This window comes from Gobio gobio, assembly GCF_949357685.1.
Source record: "Gobio gobio genome assembly, chromosome: 10".
Classification (NCBI taxonomy): domain Eukaryota; kingdom Metazoa; phylum Chordata; class Actinopteri; order Cypriniformes; family Gobionidae; genus Gobio; species Gobio gobio.
The window spans coordinates 20548210-20571610 of record NC_137116.1 but is presented as its reverse complement, the minus strand read 5'-3'; positions in this window follow the sequence as shown (position 1 = coordinate 20571610).

Genomic DNA, 23401 nt, shown 5'->3' with positions numbered 1-23401 from the left:
TGTATATACGTAGATACCCCTTTAGCGACTGTTTCTATGGCGGCGCGTCGACGTGACTGGAGCGGTTGAATGAGACATCTATGTGTACACATCTATGGGTTTAACTGCAGCCGGCCTGTCACCGTGACGCCGGGGCGCGTCTTTTCATCACACAAATCAATCGTTTGACCTCGGAACAGTTGGAATACTTGAACTTTTTCAATAAAGTGTGCCCGTTGTCTGTAATATTCTGTGTTTTATATCATATAACGCACATGGGCAGGTTTGGGGGCGGGGTTGGGCTACTGTTTGTGTCTGAATAGCATAAATAAAAATAAATAAATGTAAATAAAACTATGCTGGCTGATTAAATTGAGAATCATACTCCAACATGTCATAATGGAAAAAATGATAACCCAATAAATAATTTAATCATGATAACATTCACGTTGATAGCAGCGATAGCAACCAAAACGTTACAATTTCACATTTTTCTGGAGAGATCTGAAAAATCTTCGCAACAACGAGCAAGCGAGTGATTATGTACATTCACTGAGTGAATATTATGAAAATAAAATATATATTTCTCGCTAGAAATGTAACCAAAACTTATTTTTATGCAGAAACTAACTCAAAATACTGATTTTTTCCACTAAAAATTAGAGAAATGTCCGCCATGTTTTTTGTTCTCACGGCTGGAATCTTGAAAGTCACGTGACTTGGACGCAAAACAAGAGGAAAAGAATAGGCAAAAAAATGTAACAGTCATACAATTCAAGGGCCATTATTGTAACCCCTCTACGTTTTGCACTTTGGACCAATGTAGTCAGGGTACGTTTTTATATGAGACTGGGTTGTAATAATCACAGGTCATCACTTTATATAGTAAATAATGATTATGTTAAACACAATGACTCGGCCCCCTGTTAGATAGTAAATCACGACACCAGTGTGTTTGCGTTGTCATTTCTTGCCATCATAAACACACTGTAGAGATTTAGAGTTTTTATAGCAATAACTGAGTTTTAAGAGTTAAATCAAGCAGAAATATTTCTCTAATGTATTAATTGCAGATCATCTTTGAATAATGATTATGTTAAACACAATGACTCGGTCCCCTGTTAGATAGTAAATCACGACACCAGTGTGTTTGCGTTGTCATTTCTTGCCATCATAAACACGCTTTTGGATTTTGGAGGTCATGGCCATGACGCGTACAAAACTTGAAGACGAGCTTTAAACAGACGTGTTTTGGACTCTTTTTTTTTTTATATACATTTCCTGTGTTTTTGCTGCTTTGCTTTTTCGTGATCAACAATGACAGGACGCCGTCTCGCCTTCAGCTCCACTGCATGGACGCGGCCAACTTTTTCGACTAATTTTCAGTTGTCTGGCGTCTTCACAACTCTGAGGCAAACTGCAGGCGCTATGAACCAGAGCATGGGTAATGTAACGTTACGATTTAAAGAATATGCTTTTATTCAGCTGTATAAGGAAATGGATGCGTTAATAGATCCGAGCTTAAAACTGCACATTTTGTTTACACAGACTATCCTCGCCTCATAACAAAGCCGTGACCTCTTAACTGCTTGGAGCGATTTCCGCGAGTCCAGATTTAACCGCTGATCACGACGACATTGTGTGTAAGTATAACTTCTAATGTTTTTCTCATTCCTTGTTTAATTTTACCGTGAATTAATGTAACGTTAATTGTTTTCCAGCTGCCTGTAAGACGTATTATGAATCGACACGCCGGAGCTTCAGATACAAACAACCCGAACTTAAATCGCAGGCGGAAACTGCGAAGTTTAGCTCGGAGTCGATCAAGAAGAAAAAGGGTAAGATTTATTATATTAGATCCGTTTTTTGTCAATGTGAGTATTTTTCAGGTTGCTTATCGTCTTTATGGATTGTATTACAGTTGCTGGAAGCGAGACGAAGTGTGCTGGCTGAGGATGAGGTGGACATTTGGAAGTGCGCAACCATTGAACTCATATCTGATGAGGAAGACGGCATTGTTGACGGGGTGTCTGGATGGATTGTGCGACCACCGCCCTCTCGTAGCCTGGAGCTCGCCGAACTCTGTGCCACTTTGCAATCCAGATTAGAGGCAATACCGAAATACAGGGCAACTCACCATATACGCCTGTGTTTCCCGAATGTGTTGGGCGCTTCTTTTTGACGTTTTTGGAGGACAACATAAGAGACATTACTGCTGCACTGTACATAGTTGTGTGTTTAACAATAAAGCTCTTTCTTTGAATAAACAGCTGTGTGTTTATAAATGAAGCTCTTTCTTTGAATAAACGGCACGGTCCGGGCAAATTTTCCCATATATTCCTTGATGGTATGAATAGTGTAGTTCATAGCACAATAACATTAATATAAAACATAAATTATTACAACATAAATTATATATTTATTATTATTATTATTGGGGTTTACATTTATAATGAGCCAGGGTGACCAATACTGATTGGTTTGCAGTGATCTGCCAACCAATCACTAGGGATTTTTCTTGTTTAAAAGTAGTGGCTTCAGCCAATACTGAGTGAGTAAATTCAAGTCTGGCCGTTGACTCTCTGGTTTAGCTGCTATTCATATGGTAATTAGAGGCGTCGCACCTCCGCGGTCTCTCCGCGGGGGGCTCTCCACCTTCGTCATGGTTCGTTTACGACAATTTGTGGCACAGACGAACGCGACGTTCGCTGCCTCTAAATTGTCGAAAACTGCCGAAAATTAGGGAGATTTCCGGGAGTCTACAGGCGTTTACGGGGTCGAAAATCCCACTTTTCATGCAGTGATTGGCTAGGCACCGAGTGCCTTTATCCAACGAAAACCATGGGCGCAATGATTGACAGCTCACCAAGCCTGTAAGGCGCTTCCTCTATATGATGCATCACAGGAGAGCCTCTGATTGAAGGAGAGAGACGAGGGAGGATTCATTTTACGTGGAAGAGACTATTCTAGCAGGGGGAGTTTGCCAGAAACGGATTAGAATCGATATTTCATTGAAAATGGACATGATTGATTACACTAGCTCAAAACTCCCTTGCAAACAACGGATGATTTTTAGTTTTTTCCCTATTTTTCCGTTGTTTTGGATTAAAAAGTGGGATGCATTTTGAAGAGTGGACCCTTACACAGAGATGTATGCGGGTGTTTATTGGATTCGTCCGATCTGATCTGAATGACAGGAGATGAAAGATGAGTACCGCTAATATTATGCTAATGTTTACATGGCCGGTCCTTTAGCATTTCATTTAACCCTTTCCTCTTCTGTCGTGTTCGAGGTCTCGAGATGGATTCGTTTTGAGTGGGTGGTTCAACTTCTGGAGATGGTAAAAACCCACACGGGAGCAACAGATCTCTGTGAAGAGTACACCGAGGACCGTCCTTTCTCTCTGGACGAACAGTGTAAACTGGCAATTCAGCTGCCTGACTCACCACAACATTCACCTCAGACTCCCACTTGTCCGCTAACTTATGCTTCCCACGTAACCTAACGTTCCTCACTAACACTCGATCGCCAGTCTCCAAAGAGCAATGAGTTACAGATTTGTCAAACCTAGCTTTGTTTCTTTCTGCACTTTTTGACATACCACGTGACGCAAGCAAATAACTCTCTTTCAGCTTGGTTTTTAAATGCTTGACATACTCTGAATGAGACTGTCGCGAACCATCTAGGTACGGAAATCCAAAAGCAAGGTCGACGGGTAACCTGGGCTGACGCCCAAACATCAATTCGTATGGAGTTAAACCAGTGACCTCATGTTTTGTGCAATTGTACGCATGGGCTAATGGTTTTACAAAATCTCTCCAACGAAGCTTGTCTTTTTCTTCTAAAGTACCTAACATACTGAGCATGGTCCTATTGAAGCGTTCGACAGGATTTCCCCTGGGATGGCAAGGGTTTTTTTGGGTTTTCTTAACACCTGCCATTTCACAGAGCTCTTTGATGGTGCGTGATTCATAGTCTGGGCCCTGGTCGCTATGAAGATGCTCGGGGAACCCATAGTGCACAACAAAATTTTCCCAAGGACATTTTGCTACCGTTCTTGCCTTCTGGTTGGGTGTGGGGACTGCCAAAGCATATTTGGTAAAGAAGTAAGTGATTACTAGGATGTCTCTCGTATTACTTTTGTCTGGCTCTAATGAGAGAAAATCCATACATACCAACTCTATAGGTCTTGTGGCTTGGATATTAACTAACGGTGTGGCTTTTTGAGGCAATGATTTCTTCCTAACACAACGACCACATGTCCTGATCTTTTGTTCTACTTCAGCAGCCATCTTCGGCCATTAGAAACGAGACCTTCCCAAATCTAGAGTTCTCTCTACCCCCATATGACCCATACTGTCAAACAAACTGCTCAGAACAGAGGGCCTCAGTTTCTCGGGTAGCACGAGTTGGTAAGTAACAAATTCCTCTACTTGGCGCTTTCGATAAAGCACCCCATCTTTTAACTCAAGACGGTTCCACTCTCTTAGAAAGAAGGGAAGATCTGGGAGTTCCTTCCTGACTGTTGGTGGAGGCTTTTCTCCCGACTCTAAGTGAAATATCACTTCCCAAATGATTGGATCTGCCCTTTGCTCATCACAGAGGTTCCCTGACAGGTAAGATACAACAGGTAACCCCTCAAAATCACCCTCCTGCTCGTAACTATCCGGTATAGCATTGGGGTTAAGTGCAAGAGATTCTACAAAAGGCGCCAATGGTCTTTCCGTTCCGTACGAAGGTTACGTAAAGGTAGACATTACTTTCCCTAAAGAGTTTTTGGGTACTACTGTTGAAGTGGCCACTGTAGCCTTGGTCGTTCCAGATGTAAAGTCTCACACTCAGCCTTTAGTCTTAATAGGTACAAACACTCTCGACATCCTTTATGAGCAGCAGTTACATGCAAAACCCCCAAAGCACCAGCCATCTCTATTTGGGTATAGGGTGGTTTTGAAAACCAGGCAAAATGGGAAACCAGGAAACGAGGCAAAAGCAGAACACGAGTGGCGTTCTGGGTCATGTGAGATTAAGAGGCAACGTACCTGAGGTCATGTTCGCTGGTCAAACTGTCATTGTGAAAGGCTCTGTTGTGGTACCGGGTGGGGTAGATAAGTGTGTAGTGGTAGAACACCCGTCTGATTCCTCCTTACCTGGTGGTGTGTTTGTGAAGCGCTGCTTACTTACCCCTTCTAGTAGTCAGTCTGTCTGGTTACCTGTGGTACTAAAAAATAAAACCGAGCACGATATAGCCATTCCTCCGAGATGCATAATATTAGATCTGCATGCAGTTGAATCCGTCTTTCCTCAGTCAAATGTTTCCCCTGTTAGTGAGCATTTACCGACCCAGGAATCCAATTTCGCCTTGAATTTTGGTGAGTCCCCATTGCCACAAGAATGGCGGGACCGCATTTCAGCGAAGCCCAGAGAAATGCCTGACGTTTTCAGTCAACACAATCTAGATTTCGGCATATGCAAAAGGTGAAACATCGTATACAACTGCACGATAAAACTACATTTAAACATAGGGTGCGACCGATCCATCCGCAAGATCTGGAAGCCGTCCGCAGACATCTGCGCGATCTTCAGTTACTGCCCATTTAAATGCAAGAAACTCAAGCATGTGCGCCGGGTAATTGGACTCACTGCGGGACAAACCTCTACTTGCATATGCAATGACTCTCATCTGGTTTTCCTGTTCCTGATACAGAGCTGCCCCTAAACCCTTGGTGCTGGCATCTGTATGTAGGAAGTAGGAAAGTTTTGGGTTTGCAAAGCCCAACACAGGTGCAGTAATTAGTTTATCGGTGACAGACCAAAATGCCTCCTCACAAAGCGGTGTCCAACGATCTCCGAACGACTCTTTAGGATTATGGTATGGACCCTTGCTCTCACTCCGTTTACCACTTTTCCTAGTCGGCGGATACCCTATGGTCAATTCGTTGAGTGGTTTCACGACCCTAGAGTAATCCTTAATAAATCGATGGTAATATCCCGAAAAGCCCAAGAACGACCTTAACTCTTTAAGGTTTGTGGGACTCGGCCAGGTTTTTAAGGTTTTCACTTTTTCTGGATCGGTCTCTACTCCACGCTCTGACACTGTGTCCTAAGTAACGAATGGACGTCTGAAAGAATTTGCACTTTTCAAGAGCGAGTTTCAACCCATACTCTCTGAGCCGAGAAAGAACTTTTAATAGCCGTCTTTCATGCTCTTCCAAAGTTTCAGAAAATATGATCAGATCGTCCAGGAAAACAAGTACTTCCCTGAGATTGATATCCTCCATACACTTCTCCATCAATCTCTGAAAAGTACTTGGAGCGTTAGTGACCCCCTGAGGCATGCGATTAAATTCCCAAAACCCCAGGGGACAGACAAAGGCAGTTTTAGGTTTGTCTGCTTCTTCCACCTCTATCTGGTAATACCCAGATTTCAAGTCGAGTACAGAAAACCATTTTGACCCAGCTAAGGCGGAAAACATCTCCTCAAGATTGGGTAATGCAAAGGCGTCTTTCACAGTTTGAAGATTTAACTTCCTGCAGTCTATGCACAACCGTACATCTCCGTTTTTCTTCCGCACCACTACAATAGGCGAAGAAAAAGGTGACTCAGACTCGCGAATAACATTGCTTGCGAGAAGATCGCGCAGATGTCTGCGGACGGCTTCCAGATCTTGCGGATGGATCGGTCGCACCCTATGTTTAAATGTAGTTTTATCGTGCAGTTGTATACGATGTTTCACCTTTTGCATATGCCGAAATCTAGATTGTGTTGACTGAAAACGTCAGGCATTTCTCTGGGCTTCGCTGAAATGCGGTCCCGCCATTCTTGTGGCAATGGGGACTCACCAAAATTCAAGGCGAAATTGGATTCCTGGGTCGGTAAATGCTCACTAACAGGGGAAACATTTGACTGAGGAAAGACGGATTCAACTGCATGCAGATCTAATATTATGCATCTCGGAGGAATGGCTATATCGTGCTCGGTTTTATTTTTTAGTACCACAGGTAACCAGACAGACTGACTACTAGAAGGGGTAAGTAAGCAGCGCTTCACAAACACACCACCAGGTAAGGAGGAATCAGACGGGTGTTCTACCACTACACACTTATCTACCCCACCCGGTGCCACAACAGAGCCTTTCACAATGACAGTTTGACCAGCGAACATGACCTCAGGTACGTTGCCTCTTAATCTCACATGACCCAGAACGCCACTCGTGTTCTGCTTTTGCCTCGTTTCCTGGTTTCCCATTTTGCCTGGTTTTCAAAACCACCCTATACCCAAATAGAGATGGCTGGTGCTTTGGGGGTTTTGCATGTAACTGCTGCTCATAAAGGATGTCGAGAGTGTTTGTACCTATTAAGACTAAAGGCTGAGTGTGAGACTTTACATCTGGAACGACCAAGGCTACAGTGGCCACTTCAACAGTAGTACCCAAAAACTCTTTAGGGAAAGTAATGTCTACCTTTACGTAACCTTCGTACGGAACGGAAAGACCATTGGCGCCTTCTACTTCCAATATATCGTCCAGCGGGTTAATGGGAAGCTCTGAGGGGTATTGTTCATAAAAAGACTTTGGCACAGTTGTGATCTGTGATCCAGTGTCTAATAGACAGTGACATTTCTTACCAGCTATGCTGACTTCGGCAACACATCTAGCACCAACTAAGCCCTTAGGTAGGTTTGCACTCTGCTTCCTAGGAGTTTGGCATTTCTTGAAGACACGACTTACAATGGGACCTCTCAATTTAGACTCAGTTCCTGTATGTCCCACGACAGGAACTGCCCCTAGTTTAAATCAGAGCTAGTGGTGGGATTCTGGGATTCCCACTGTAACTGTTTCTCCCTTAAAAGCCTACGTTTAATAGCGACAAGCTCAGGATTTGGCTCAGAACTACACGATGATGCAATGTGGCCATCCTCACCACATGCGAAACAGTACCACGGCCTAGGTTTGTCAATTGGCTTCTTGTTCACCGAAACTACACTCGCAGCAGCCCCTGACTTCCTTTGGTCAGGTGGTGCAGGCTTTTTGACTACCTCTCGCGACAGAGTTTTCTGTGGATGTTTTGGTCGAACTGCAAGATTAGCTAACTGATTCTAAAGCTTGACAATCTGCTTCATTAACTCACGCATTTCAGTTTCAAGAGACCTAACTCTAGGACCTTCGTCTTGTTCTAATTCAGCAGAAACCCACGCTTTTTGAGAGTGCATAAACGCTTTCTGTTTAGAAGACGCAAGATGTTGTTTCATGCGAGTTGCTTTCGCAGTATGTATATCCTTCTCTGTACAGAGCACAAGTAAAAGCTGTGCAAAGGAAGGAGGATTGTTTCGCTTTTGCTCTAGTCGTAGTCCGGCGATTAAGTAATTATCCCAGCAGCCCCTGCAAAACTGCTTTAGGAGATGCCTATCTGCCTCTTCTGGGATAATACCAACTCTTTTGACGGTTGCACTCACCCGCATCCTGCAACGTGTTCATGAATTTCGCTAACAATTCATCCCCATCCTCCACAGCCCTGAAAGCGGAGTCCAACAGCTGGAGGTAAGCGGAAGGAGGAGATTCAGGATTCAGATTCTTTATAACATCCGCCACGGGCGGCAAAAGACTGTCTAATATCTGCCTAGACGCATGCAAATCGGACAAAGAAGGATCTTGAATTCGAAACTAGAACGCCAAATATCGTAATCTACCTCGTTGCCAGGCCTGGGGCATTTTCCTGAAAATACTCTGAGTCTGGGCTGTACCTGCCCTTGAGCAGCCGCTTCACTGCTCCGCACAACATGCTCAACTACTAGTCTTTGGACCTCGGGCGGGTTGAGAATTTTGGACGACCTGCGAAGGGTTGGCTCAATCAAATTGATAGGAGTAGGTTGGGACGGCACGTCATCTAACTGACTGGGTGGATTACGAATTGGGTCGAAATTCCCATCAGGAGATGCCCAGTATGGTTTCTCACAGGTGTTTTCACCAGTACTACCAGAAACAGCGGGCTCTGGTGGGAGGTCAGCACTCATTTGCGACAGCATTTCACTCAGTATAGACTCAAAGTTCTTTCCGCTCAGTTCTGCTATTTCTTTTAGTCTGTCCAGGTAGGACTTTGTTATGCTACCACCCAGTTGCTGAGTAAACACACTGGCTAACACTCTCACAAGGCACTTAACACCGGGTTCGCTTGACAGCTGGTGAGTATACGGCAATTTGGGTCCTAGTGATCGCAACACTTGATCACTGTTGTACTCAATGATCACGTTTTGGTAGAACTCGGACTCTTTGTCGTCGATGCGCACGGTTTTGGCAAACGACCCGTGTCGTTTCAGAGCATCAAACTATTCGTCATCGCTCTCAGTGTCGGCTAAACCACTGACTATTATGGAGTTTGGGATAATAATCCCTTCGGCTTCAATAATCTCCATTATCGTCACTTGTTTAAGAGCAAAAAGTAAATTAAACGTGTAGCTGTTAGTTCTCAGCAACAGCGCCACCTCCTGGCTGACTCGCCAAAGTTTATGTAGCACTTGTCTAAGAATTAGTTATAATTTAGTAGATTGCTTGCTGTATAATACAGGTAAAATTTGAATTTCATCAGAAGATTTAAGATCGCTAAGGAGGTGGCCGGTTGTGGTGAGAAGTAACAGACAGACACAAAGTTAGATTTGAAGTGGAGATATAATTTGATTTATTTCAAAGAAAATAAAAAATGATCAAAATGAAAGTATGTATATTACAATGAATCACAACAATAACACACAATTGTCTGCAAAACTTCCCCTGAGTTCACTCTGTCTTTTTTTTCCTATATATACAGACAATTATACGATATACAGTCAATTCAATTCTTGAAAGAAATAAGATAAAATAAAAGAATATAAAGAAAGAGTATAATGAGGTATTTTGAGAGAGACCTCACATATTCTCACAAGGTTTCAAATGTCAGTAAAATCTGGGTTTTGGGTGACCGTACACCCTTAAAAAAAAACTCTTTGGGTCGAAATAGTCTTGCTTCACGAGCAAAACTGGGAAGACTCAAGGAAAGGATATTGTTCACCCCACGAAGTGTTGTCGTCTTCTCCTCTACTACAGATTTTTGGTTGGCCCGCCATCAAATGTGAAGTTCACAGGGTGTTGCTGAAGATTGCTCGGCAACACCCTGTGATTCTTCAGGAATCAAGAAGATCCTTCCTTCTTGATTCCTGGAAAAAAACGTGATACACGTTTTTTTCCAGGAATCAAGAAGGAAGGAGGAGAGAAGTAAAAAAAAAAAAAAAAAAAAAAAGAAAATGGAAAGAACAAGGAAGAAAAAAAAACTCTCTGAATCAATAGTTTTCGCTCTTATACAGACACGTGGCCAACAATGGTGACGGTGAAACTCTTTGATCGATTTTTGCCCTCACACAGGCACACCCCAACTACAGGCGCTCTCACACAGGCGCACCCCAACTATAGGTGCGCATGATCACAAAATGGCGTCGTGAACTAGTAGAATATATCTCCCTATTCAGTCGGCTTCTGATTCAGAATGCATCAAAATAATGGAGTTTCAAACTTTTCAAAGGGTTTAGAATCTCTGTTTTGTCAATTTGGATCACGACGATCAATTTGCGTCTGCTCTTCTCCAAACTCGTCTCTTCTGTGATTGCACATGCCCGCCGACACGCATAAAACGACAAAGAGCTCCCATTGGTCAATCACTAACATTTTATCTAGGATGAAGTCTCATATTTTTTAATATTCTTAATAATTTTTACATCTCTTATTAACTATTATTAAGGGAAAATGAGATCGCTGAATTGTGTATAAATTAAATAATTCTCTTCATTTAACCTGTGTTACATATATATTATACAAAGTGTGTCATCAACAGCAAAGTTGGTGTTATTTATATTATATCAGTTCGGGTACAAAAATTTGATTAGACAAGAATTATAATTCTCTTCCAAGAACGTGTATTTTGTACAAGTTGTTAGCACTATTAGAAGATCAGGAGCAAAATAATACAGACAGAAATACAAAAACAAACAAATAAATTACTAATTCCGCGGATTGTAATGGTGTTTGTTAATGCAACGACATTCTGGAACGTCGTCTCCGCTTTCCAGATTTCCACGCACAGACTCTGAGTGACGCTGGGGAGCAAGCGGGAAAACACGGGAGCGGATTCGCTGAATCTGTGGATCTTTAGCGGACGGAAAACAGAACACTTTTAGCGGGGATGGGTAGCAACCGCGAGAGGGGCACCTCAGCTGATGAGGGCAGAGGGGCAGTGGCTCTAGCCACCGGGCCACCCCCCTGTGCACGGGCCTGCACAGGGGCACACATTTTTTAATGGTCTATAAAGATTGAAGACTGTTTTGTGATAGATTTTGCCTGAACCTAATAGCTGGACTGGAAACTTAAAGTGAGTACAAGTTCATATCAATATTAATTTACAAAGCATGACATATACGGATAATAATAATAATAATAATAATAACTTTATTTTATATAGCGCCTTTAAAGGCAACTTCTCAAAGCGCTTTACATAAGAACATAAAATCACAACAGAATATAACAATATGTGTGTATATATATATATATATATATATATACATATATATACATATACATACATGCACACATACACATACATACATAAACACACACACATATATATATGAAAAATAAATAGTACAAAAAGAAAATATAATACAACTAAAAACAACTTAAATAAAATTACACAAACGCTTCCCTAAATAAGAATGTTTTTAAGCTGGATTTAAAAATGTGCAAGGAATTTGCATTTCGTAACTCTACAGGCAAGGAATTCCAGAGTTTAGGCGCAAGATTCGAAAAAGCCCTATCTCCCATAGATTTTAGGCGAGTTACAGGGACCAATAAAAGACCTGCATTGATGGATCTAAGATTTCGAACTGGGGTGTATGGTGTCAAAAGGTCAGTCAAATATTGTGGTGCCAAATTGTTTAGTGCTTTGTAGGTCAGAAGTAATACTTTAAAATCAATACGGAATTTAACTGACAGCCAGTGCAGTGATTTAAGAATAGTTGTAATATGCTCTCTTACACTAGCTCCAGTTAAGATGCGTGCAGCGGAATTTTGTACCAACTGTAATTTGTTGAGATTTGTCTTTGAAATTCCAGCCAGCAAGGAGTTACAATAATCAATGCGCGAAAAGACAAATGTGTTAATTAGCTTTTCTGCCACAGTAAAAGTTAACATTGGGCGCAATCTGGCGATATTTCTGAGGTGAAAGAAAGATACTTTAATAGTGTTTCTAACCTGTAAGTCGAACGTTAGGTTGGAATCAAGTATCACCCCCAGATTTTTTAATTTGTCTTTAAACTGTACAATGGAGTCATCCACCTGTAAGGATGGCAGCTCCATTCTACGTAACTGATGTGGTGAACCAATCAGCATGACTTCGGTCTTATCACTGTTTAGGCAAAGAAAGTTCTCAGACATCCACTTCTTTACCTCAGAGATACTTTGAGACAGAGTTGAAATCTGAACAATTACATCAGATTTTGAGTGTACATATATCTGCGTATCATCAGCATAAAAATGAAAGTTAAGACCAAGCGACCTTAAAAGCTGACCTAGGGGAAATATATACAGACTAAAGAGTAATGGACCAAGTATTGATCCTTGAGGAACACCCGATTTCACAACCCCGACTTCAGATCTTGAACCCCCCAATACAACAAATTGTTTACGGTCGGAGAGATAAGACTTGAACCAATTCAAAGCAATCTCAGAGACACCAAAAACATGCTCAAGACGTGAGAGTAAAGTACAATGATCAATGGTGTCGAATGCCGCACTGAGATCAAGTAGAATCAATATAGATATATGACCAGAATCTGAGGCAATTAACAAATCATTTAAAACCCTTACCAGTGCTGTTTCAGCACTGTGCAACTTACGGAAACCAGACTGAAGGGGCTCAAATAGTCCGTTAACAGTCATGTGAGCTCTTAATTGAGAATCCTTATTTCTCTTTGGAGGCCAGTAGATAGTTGCTATAATAGTTGATATCGGTGAACTCAGAACAAGACTTTCAAAAGACTGAAACTGAGGAGCAGCCACCGGACACAGGTTTTGTGGATGTTTATACATCACAATGATGCCACCACCTCTGCCAGAGGATCGCGGGGAGTCACATAATCCGTAGCCGTTAGGGGTCAGCTCATTAAAAAGAAGACCATCTGATTCCTTATGCCAGGTTTCTGTTAAGCATATAATATCCAGGTTGTAGTCTGTAATTATATCTGCCAACAACGAAGCCTTGTTATTTATAGAACGAACGTTTATTAGCATCGATTTAAGCAGACTCGTAGAAGCCGGTGAGTCTGACGAGGCCACATTTCGTTTTACTGCAATCAGATTATTAAAATTAACACCAGTAGGTCTCCATGGTATCTTTCGTGGTTTACGCAGAACTGTCGGACTAGTGACAGTTTGTGGATGTCAAAAGGATGTTAGACCTACTTCGTGATGATCGATGAAGGTATCGCTTTGGTCGTAGTATTCCCGCTGCATCACAGCACATACGCGAGTCATTCCCCAGCACACAGTTCCATTTAAGATTCAACAGCTGGCGTGCAGTGTACCTAAGGGCCATGCCAGTAGAATCCATGCCGATGAAATTCACGCCGACGACCGCTGTTCTGCAGTACACGTCCTCAGTCACTCCGTTAAGATAAACAATCCCAACAACGCCCAGAGATAAAAGCAGTAATCCAGCAGATAAACCACGATTTGACATCACCGCAGAGAGGGAAATGCAATCCAATTGTAACTCGTCGTTGCACATTAAAAAATGCAATTAGTTGCACTAAAAATAATCTAAAACAATAGACCGGAGAACGGAGCGGCAGCCACAGCGCGCCAGCGTACCCCTTCAACCGGATGAACCCGATTATATATATAAGCCTCAATGCATCAAGTACTGGTTAGTACTGGTAGTACCAACACATAGCAAAGACATATAAACCACAAGTTGTAGTGCATCTAGATTAAGATTTAATCACCAACAAATATTTTCAAAAAAGAAAAAGAAAAGAAAAAAAAAGAAAAGAAAAATTCACAGGTTTAGGTGCAACAAGAACAACAAATGCCCATCTAAAGTCATCAAATATCTAGTCTCACCAGTATCTAATAACAAAAGCACCGATTGTAACCATAATATATGGTTTACAAGGTAAACATATATTGACATATGGTCCTTTAAATCATAGGTTATAAGTTATAAAAATAAATAGGTTTTGACTATTGTATGTTAATGTAAAAAATATTTGAAAAGGGCACACTGAACACAACATACCATGGGCACCTGACACACAGGGTGCTGGTGTTTCAAGCTCTCCCTCTTCTCTTTCAATGTCTGAGCTCTCTTCCTCCCTTAGCCCTCTCTCTTCCACCTCTTCACTCACTTCATGCTGTATTTCTTCTGTCTCATCACCTCTATCTAGCTCTTTGTCATACATTTCTATATTTCTTTCTTCCACACTCCATCTTCTCCTCTGGTGCCTTCCACAACTTAATTTGTACATATACCTTTTTCTGTCTCATCTGCACCTTCCACTCCCACATTATCTGACTCTGATTTTCCTTTTATTTTTGGTTGTTTTTACCATTGTTTTACCGGTGAGGGTTAATGAGTGGATATAGAGCATCTGTCACACCGCTCCGCTCATTACAGGCTCGTTCTCATCAGAACCCAAAACAGAATGTAGCTTTTGGTCACGCTACACCGCTACTTGCTGGATAAAGTACTACTGAAAAATGTAGTTAAGCGCGTCGCTACTAAATAGGAACTAAATGGGAAGTAGGAACTAAATTAGAATCACGAGATCGCTTATTTGGCAGAAGGAACCGCTCCATTTTTTTCAAAAATTAAATGAAAATGCTCTTTTTTTTTCATTTGTTGTTTTAAGTTATTTAATTATGTATTAATTAGAAAACAGCCTGTATATAATTGTTTCCAGTAGGGATGCACCGGTTGACCGGCCAAAAATCGGAACCGGCCGGTTTTTGCTTTGGTTTCTTTGTATTTTTCTGCCGATTTTTCTGGAAGTGCGCCCCCGTGCACATACACCAATATTGCAATCATTCGCGAACATGTCACTTGTGTGTTACAAACGGAAACTGGAGAACTGAGGGAAGAGACGAGATACGCTGAAGGGAATGAAGAACCGCTTTCCTGCGCGAGCTGAAGTTGCACAAGCTTACCTCTCCGCGCCCTGCACGAGCAGATGAGCGTTTGTTCAGCTCAGCTTCTCACGTGTTGGATCGGATGAGAACGAAACTAACTTGTGACAAAGCCGAAATACTTCTTTTTGTAGCCTAAAGAAGAACATGCATGCACTTTTGAAATGAAATAGGCCTACTATCAGTTCTGTAGCCTATAGGATGATCATTTTTATTTTAACTTAAAAATTACATTGACTTAATTTGATTTAAAAAGCACCTGCTGTAGCATCTTAGTTTTTTTCGTTGCACTAAACATTATTTGATTTAACATTTTGGAACAATTATATACTTTGGTTTTATTTAATTTCACTGGTAAAGGCTTTTTTTCTTTACACTGAATTTAAAAACAAATGCTGATTTAAGTAACATCTTTGGATTGCAGAATATGCAGTTGTTGCCTTTAATTTCACCTTTCAGCCTTTTAATTTCCAATTCAATTTCCCATTAATTTCAGATTGCGGACTTGTTTTCATTAGCCAAAAGCCAATTTAGCCTGTTAAATACCAAATAAACATCTTGTTCATGTATACTTTCATTCTTTTATTGTGTAAAAAAAAAGAAAGAAAAAAATCGGAAATCGGAATCGGAATGTTTTCTTGAAAAAAATCGGAATCGGCCATGTAAAATCATGATCGGTGCATCACTAGTTTCCAGCTAAAATGTCTGGGGGTGCTATGGGGGTGCTTTGGTCTTACTTGGGGGTGCTGAAGCACCTGTTAGCCCCTCCCTAGCGCCGCCAATACATAAATGATCCCACAGTAAACTACTAATAAAAATGTTTCACCCCTGAATAATCCCACAGTACCAAGTGTCATTTTAAGTAATTTTAACAACCCTGTTAATAACTAATAATAATAATAATTCAGTTTATTAAAGGCTTTCAGTTGACTCAATGGGGGACTCATCGGGGGACTGGGTCCAGCTGGAAAGTTTAAACATATGCAAGGAAGGGCTTCTAAATTTTATAAAGTACTAAGTACTGTTAGGCCCCTGTAAGGAGTGTCTAATTTTATCTAGTTTCATGAAGTACAGGGCATCCTTCATCCAGCGGGTGTGAGATGGAGGCTGAGGGCTCTTCCAGTTTAATAAAACGACACCTCTAGCAAGCAGCGTAAGAAAAGCAACCAAATTAAAAAAGTAAGTGGGAAGCGGATACCCAGCGGGCAACACCCAAAAAGGCCAATAATAGGTGACCGTGGTATGACTACAGATGTAGACATACTGAGAAGGAGTATAGCTGAGAGAGAATTGAATATTGACCCCCAAAACTAAGAGCTGGACAGAACATATGTTTTAGTGTGGCTGGGTCAATGGTTGGATCAATCCGTGAAAGCTTACATTTTGAACAATGCGCAATATGAACCACCTTACATTGTATTCAATGGCAATGGCAACTGGCCCTATCCAGCACTGCCTCCCATGTTGCCTAATCTATTTCAATAATAAGGTCTGAAGACTAACTGGTATGCAAACTGTCAACAGTGTTTCGACCCCTTGGTCTAGGGGTTCAGGGGTGAAACATTTTTATTAGTAACTTACTGTGGGATCATTTATGTATTGAAACTACATAACAATGTGGTTTGTACCCTGAATACTATTTCCACCCACGAGGGGGCGTTGTTGGGCTGGTTAATAAATAAAAGGCTAGATTAAGAGTCCACAGGTGTTTGTGTGCTATTTAATCATGCAATAAACTAAAAAATACGACAAGTACATATACCAGGTGAACATTTTTAGTATCTGTCCAAGAACATACTTGAGTGAAAGTAGAGTTGTACTTTAGAAGTATTAGTAACTTAGCAAAAATAAATAAAAACAAAAGAGGAATTCTTGTTTCATCATATTGGAAGTGATTGGAACACCTGAATTCAATTATTTGGAGGGGTATATAGTGTAGCTCCTCTTACCAGAATGACAGTTCATATCCCATCATGTCGCACCTCTGTTTCAGCACAAGCCCTCATCAACTCCGCCTCATTGACTCTGGCTCATCCCAGAACTTAGAAGTTCACACCATTCTGGGAAAAACGCTGGGCCGTGGTCGCATCCATCACTTCTCTCCCATTGTGACGCTCGGCATCGGCTGTCTGCACTCGGAAGAGATCTCGTTTATGGTGCTGGAAGGAGCCACCATTAACATCATCCTGGGACGCCAGTGGATGCCAGAACACAAGCTGAAAATCAACTGGAATACTAGTGAGATTCTTCAGTGGGGTGAATCCTGTTTCCATGGCTGTCTGTATTCTATTACCAAAATCCCTCAAGCTTGTCAGCTCCAGCTCCTCACGAGCTGCCATCTCCCCGAATTCTACCTCCATTGAAAGCCCTCCCACTGAGAATAAAGTTGAGATTCCTCCTGAATACCGGGCATTCAGCAAGTGATTCACTTGTGGAAACTACCACCACATCAGCCGTGGGACTATGCCATCGACCTGCTACCTGGGGCTACTCTGCCCAAAGGCCGAGTTTACCCTCTGTCCATCCTGTAGCAAAAGGCCATGGAGGACTACATCGAGGAGGCGCTTCAACAGGAGTTTATTCGACCATCCACATCCCCTGCCGCTTCCAGCTGCTTCTTTGTGGCCAAAAAGAATGGAGGCTTGAGGCCGTGTATCGACTAGCGTGCAAACAACTCCCAAACGGTCAAGTTCAGCTATCCCCTTCCTCTGGTCCCAGCAGATCTAGAATCGCTGTGTAGAGCTCGTATCTTCTCCATGCTGGACCTGCGAAGCACCTACAATTTGATTCGTATTCGTAGATGAGTGGAAGATCGCCTTTGTGACCCTGTCAGGGTACTATTAATATCAGGTGATCCAACAGTTTACTGTTTACTTTGTTTACAGCTGCACTGTCTTCTAGAACTACTATGAACGAACTGTTCCGGGAATTCCTCCAGCGAATCGTCATCGTCAACATAGATGACATCCTAATATATTCCCAGGACCCCAGCCAAACACTGTCAGCACATGGAGCGGGTCCTTCAACGTTTCAGAGAACACCATGTAAATCTGAAATTGGAGAAGTCGCACTTCTCCATTTTCAGATTTACATGGTGTTCTCTGATGGTAGTAGTTCCACACTACCTCTGTCCAGTTCCTAGGATACATAATCAATCAGCATGGCATTCAAATGGACCAGAGGAAGGTGGAAACCATAAAGAACTAGCCACAACCCACCGCCATAAAGGAACTAAAAAGATTTAGATCTAGGCTTTGTAAACGTTTACCGATGCTTCATCCAGACTTACAGTATCCTCAGTTCTCCTCTCACCTCACTCCTGAAGAACCGGCCCAAGTCTCAGTCCTGGACACCATCTTCCACCAACTCCTTCAGTAGTCTTGAAGAACCATTTGTCTCTGCTCCGCTGACTTGCCATTTGTCGTTGAGGTGGACCACTACTGGAGTCGGAGCAGTGCTCTCATAGCGGCAGGGTGATCCTCAACACCTCCACCCATGTGCCTTCTACTCCAAAAAGCTGTCCCCAGCAGAGCAGAATTATGGCATCAGAAACCAAGAGCTCCTGCCTATAAAACTCACTCTTGAGGAATATGGACATTGGCTGAAGGGAGCAAACCATGGATTCAAAGTAATCAGTGACCACCGGAATCTGGCAAAGCCAAATGCCTCAGCCCACGTCAAGCAAGGTGGGCTTTGTTCTTTACCAGATTTGACTTTGTAGTTACATACTGACCTGGACACAAGAATGGCAAGGCCGACGCACTCTCTCATCTTCATCATCATGATCCCAAACCCAGTGCTCCAGAAACCATTCTCCTTCCAGCCACGATTGTCAGCCCCATTCAGTGGTCCATCGATGATCCGATCCGTCAAGCCGCCCGAGATGAACCTGCTCCGCCAGGAGGTCCTGAGGGGTGAATTTATGTACTTTTCATCTGTCGCCTGCCCCACATGGACTCAGCTCACACCTCTCCGGGCTTTGAGACATGCGGATGAAGCAGTGGGAACATTTAATTTTGAACCTTAGGTTTGAAATACTGTCACATGACAATATGTCATCCTGGAAATCATGTTGAGAAGATGGATGCTGTATTGCCCCTTTTTTACATCTTCATGAATCCTACTTTCTTCCCCTAGCAGAACTTCCTGGTGACACTCAACGTTATGAGTTAGCTCTGAACCATATGTACATACATATGGAGTTGACAGCCGCTGTAGTAGCAACCTGTATGGAAAAACTGTGGAGAAAGGAGCTAAGACTGTTTTCTGGACAGATAGTACCTCTGTATTAAAATACATTAAGAATGAAACTTCCAGATTTCGAATATTTGTGGCAAACAGTGTCTCGGCGATTCTTAAGGTTTCTGATGCATCTCAATGGAGATTTGTGAAGACTGCACACAATTGCCTCCAGAGGTGTGAGGGCGGAGCCAATCCTAAATAACAAAACTTGTATGTCCGGTCCTTCATTTCTCTTGCAATCAGAAGAAAAGTGGCCTGTTAACCCAGATTAATTGCAAGAACTTCCACCAGGAGACTCCAAGGTCAAGGTATCAGCTGCAATTGGAGTTTCTGCAATAAGGGATGAAAATTATGCCGTGACTTGTTTTATTAACCACACCTCATCTTGGACATGTCTCATAAGAGTGATGGGCTAGATCCTAAGATTCAAGGCTTTGTTTTTGAATTTCAGGAAAAGAAAAGAGATCACTGATTGCCTTAGTCTTTTATAGATGCAACTCAACAGGAATATGCTCTCACAAAGGACATGCGTGATTTAAAGAACAAGCTCTGTGGCGGTTCTCTCTCATTGGGAGGGATCAGAGAAGCTGAAATTTAACTAATCATGTTGTGTCAGAAAAGAAGGTTCTCAAGAGTTATCCTGCCTCCAAAAAGGAGAAGGTATGAAAAGAAACAGCCATATATATATATATATATATATATATATATATATATATATATATATATATATATATATATATATATATATATATATATATATATATATATATATATATATATATATAGCTGTATATATTTATATATATATATAGCTTTTTATATATATATATATATATATATATATATATATATATATATATATATATATATATATATATATATATATATATATATATATATATATATATATATATATATATATATATAGCTCAATCCAATAAAGACAGTGTTTCTTCGGAAGAACCTCCCTTCAATCATGTTGGAGTCGACTACTTTGGTCCGTTTGAGGTCAAGAGTGGGAGGGGTCTTGTGAAAAGATATGGAGTTATCTTCATGTGTTAATAAGAGCAGTGCACATTGAAGTTACATCATCACTGGACACGGATTCTTGCATTAATGCACTGTGACGCTTCATCGCAAGGTGATGTAACAAAGAGTCACGGTCAGACAATGGCACTAACTTTGTCGGAACAGAGCATGAGTTGAGACGAGCCATTGAAGGATGGAACTTGGGACAGATCAATGATACACTCTCATTAAAAGGAATTATATGGACCTTCAACCCTCCCACTGCATCACATCATGAAGGAGCGTGGGAGAGGTTGATTTGTTCTGTCAAATAGGTCCTTAACTCTACTTTGAGGGTACAAAGTCTGGACAAGGAAGCACACTACACAGTGCTCTGTGAAGTGGAACCAATTCTCAATAGTAGACCCATCACCAAGGAGTCCACAGATCCAAATCTAGACTTGGAAGCATTAACTCTGAACCACATTCTGCTTCTAAAATAACTAAACCATGTTTACCTCTTGGGCTGTTTCAGAAAGGACAAGTATGCAAGGTGAAGATGGAAGCAAGTCCAATACATGGCTGACCTGTAGTAGATGGTTGTATAGTTATAATTTTCTTCCTAATATTATCAATCTTAAATAAGTTCATAAAGCTGTGCTGTTTGCAAATGTCAGAAGTTGAAGCTTTATTTCTTGTTAATTTAGCCACTGTATCAAATAAATACCTAGGGTTGTGTTTGTTTTCTTCTAAGAGATTCGAAAAAAATAACAGATCTAGCAGTTTTTATGGTCTTTCTGTATGCAATCATGCTCTCTTTACACAAAATGAGAAAAACCTCCAGTTTTGTTTTCTTCCAGATGCGCTCCATTTTTCTGGCTGCTGTCTTTTAAGGGGCCGAGTGTGCTCATTGTACCACAGCGTTGGACTATTTTCTTTAATCTTCTTTAAGCGCAGAGGAGCAACTGTGTCTGAAGTGCTGGAAAAGATAGTCAATAGTTTCTGTTGCAACAACGAGCCAACATCTAGGCTATCTGGGATGCTGAGGAGATGGAACTGATGAGGAAGATAATTTACAAAGCAATCTTTAGTGGTAGTGGTGATTGTCCGGCCATATTTGCAGCCTTGACTAAATTAAGTAAACACGATACTAGATAGTGATCTGAGATGACATTGCGCTGCTGCAGAATTTAAACAGTATCAACATTTATTCCATGTGATATTAGGTCTAAAGTATGATTACAATGAGTGGGTTCTGACACGTGTTGCCCAACTCCAATAGAGTTTAGAATGTCAATCCCAATGCATCTTTTTCATTGTCTACATGGATATTAAAATCACCAACAATTAGGACTTTATCTGCAGCCAGTACTAACTCTGATAGAAAATCTGAAAATTCTTTGGTAAAGTCTGTATGGTGCCGTGGTGGCCTGGTAGCCAGCACAAATGTCAAACAGGATTTATCTTTTACACTACACAACGATACCAAAAGCACCAAACCTTCAAAATAACTATATTTGAAACTAGACTTCTGAGTAATGCTGCGTTCACACCAAACACGAATAGAATGTCTGGCGCGAGTGATTTCAATGTTAAGTCAATGGAAAGGTGCGTTGACGCGCGTCTGGAGGTCCCGCGGCGCCATACGCGCGTGAAGCGAATTCGTGTCTGATGCCCGAGTTCAAAAATTTTAACTTTGCCGTCAATTTGCGCCGCGTTAACCAATCAGGAGCCTGCTTGCTGCTGTCACGTGGTAAAGTGACGTGATGAGAAACCCTGCATAAATTACAAATACTACTATTGTGTCAAAAAATTTAGTTTTAAGACTTTCAGGTGAGAATGTGGTTGTTTAAAGCTCAAATCTGTGGTTTATTTATAAAGAGAGCGCCTATTTAAAAAAAATTATCTTGTGTTTTTGGAGTTGTGAGATCCAGGCAATCACCGGGCAATCACCGCTCATAACCCCGACGAGAGGTCCTTCTGACGTTTGCCGCTGGCTCTGAAGTCCTGTAGTGGTTCGTCTTGTGTGGATCTAACGGGCGATCTTAGGTGTCATGAATCTATAATTTGTTGTCTGCCAAATCGTTTTGACTGAGGGCAAAGAGAAGTTTCATAACTTTATTTTTAAAGGATATTTAAATACACATGCAGTGAAGATAATGTAGGAGTTGCCTGGACCACATTTGTGTGGCTATTAATGCTTAATATATATTTTTAATGAAAATGAAAAGAGGCAGAGTTGTGTTTTATGACATATTTCTCCTAGAGTGCCTTGAACGCGCGTCAATTTCGCTTCCAGCGCTCGATTTCTATACGCGTCCTATTCGCCGCGAATGCATTCAAAATGTTTGCGTGTGAAACTAGACGCATAATACTGAAGATATTATTATAAATTACAGCAACACCTCCCCCTTTGCCTTTCAGAAGCGGCTTGTGTTTATAACAATAATCTTGGGGGTGGACTCATTTAAAGTAATGTAATCGTCAGGTTTTAGTCAGGTTTCTGTCAAAAACAGCATATCAAGGTTATGATCTGTAATCATAACGTTAACAATAATAGTTTTTGATGAAAGGGATGAATATTCAGTAGCCCAAGCTTAAATAATTTGTTCATCTGTATTATATCTGTTTTTTATTAATTGAACATCAATTAATTTTTACCCTTAAATGGGTTCCAGAGTATTTTGTATTTACTAATTCGGGAACAGACACAGTATCTATGTAATAATATCTAGGTGAGAGAGTCTCTATGTGTTGGGATTTATCTGACCTCTGTGACATGAGACATCTAGATCAGTTAAAGGGATAGTTAACCCAAAAATGAAAATTCTGTCATCACTTACTCACCCTCAAGTTGTTCCAAACCTGTATGAGTTTCTTTGTTCTGCTGAACACAAAAGAAGATATTTAGAAGAATGTTTGTAACAAAGCAGATAGTGCAACCATTGACTACCATAGTATTTTTTTCCCT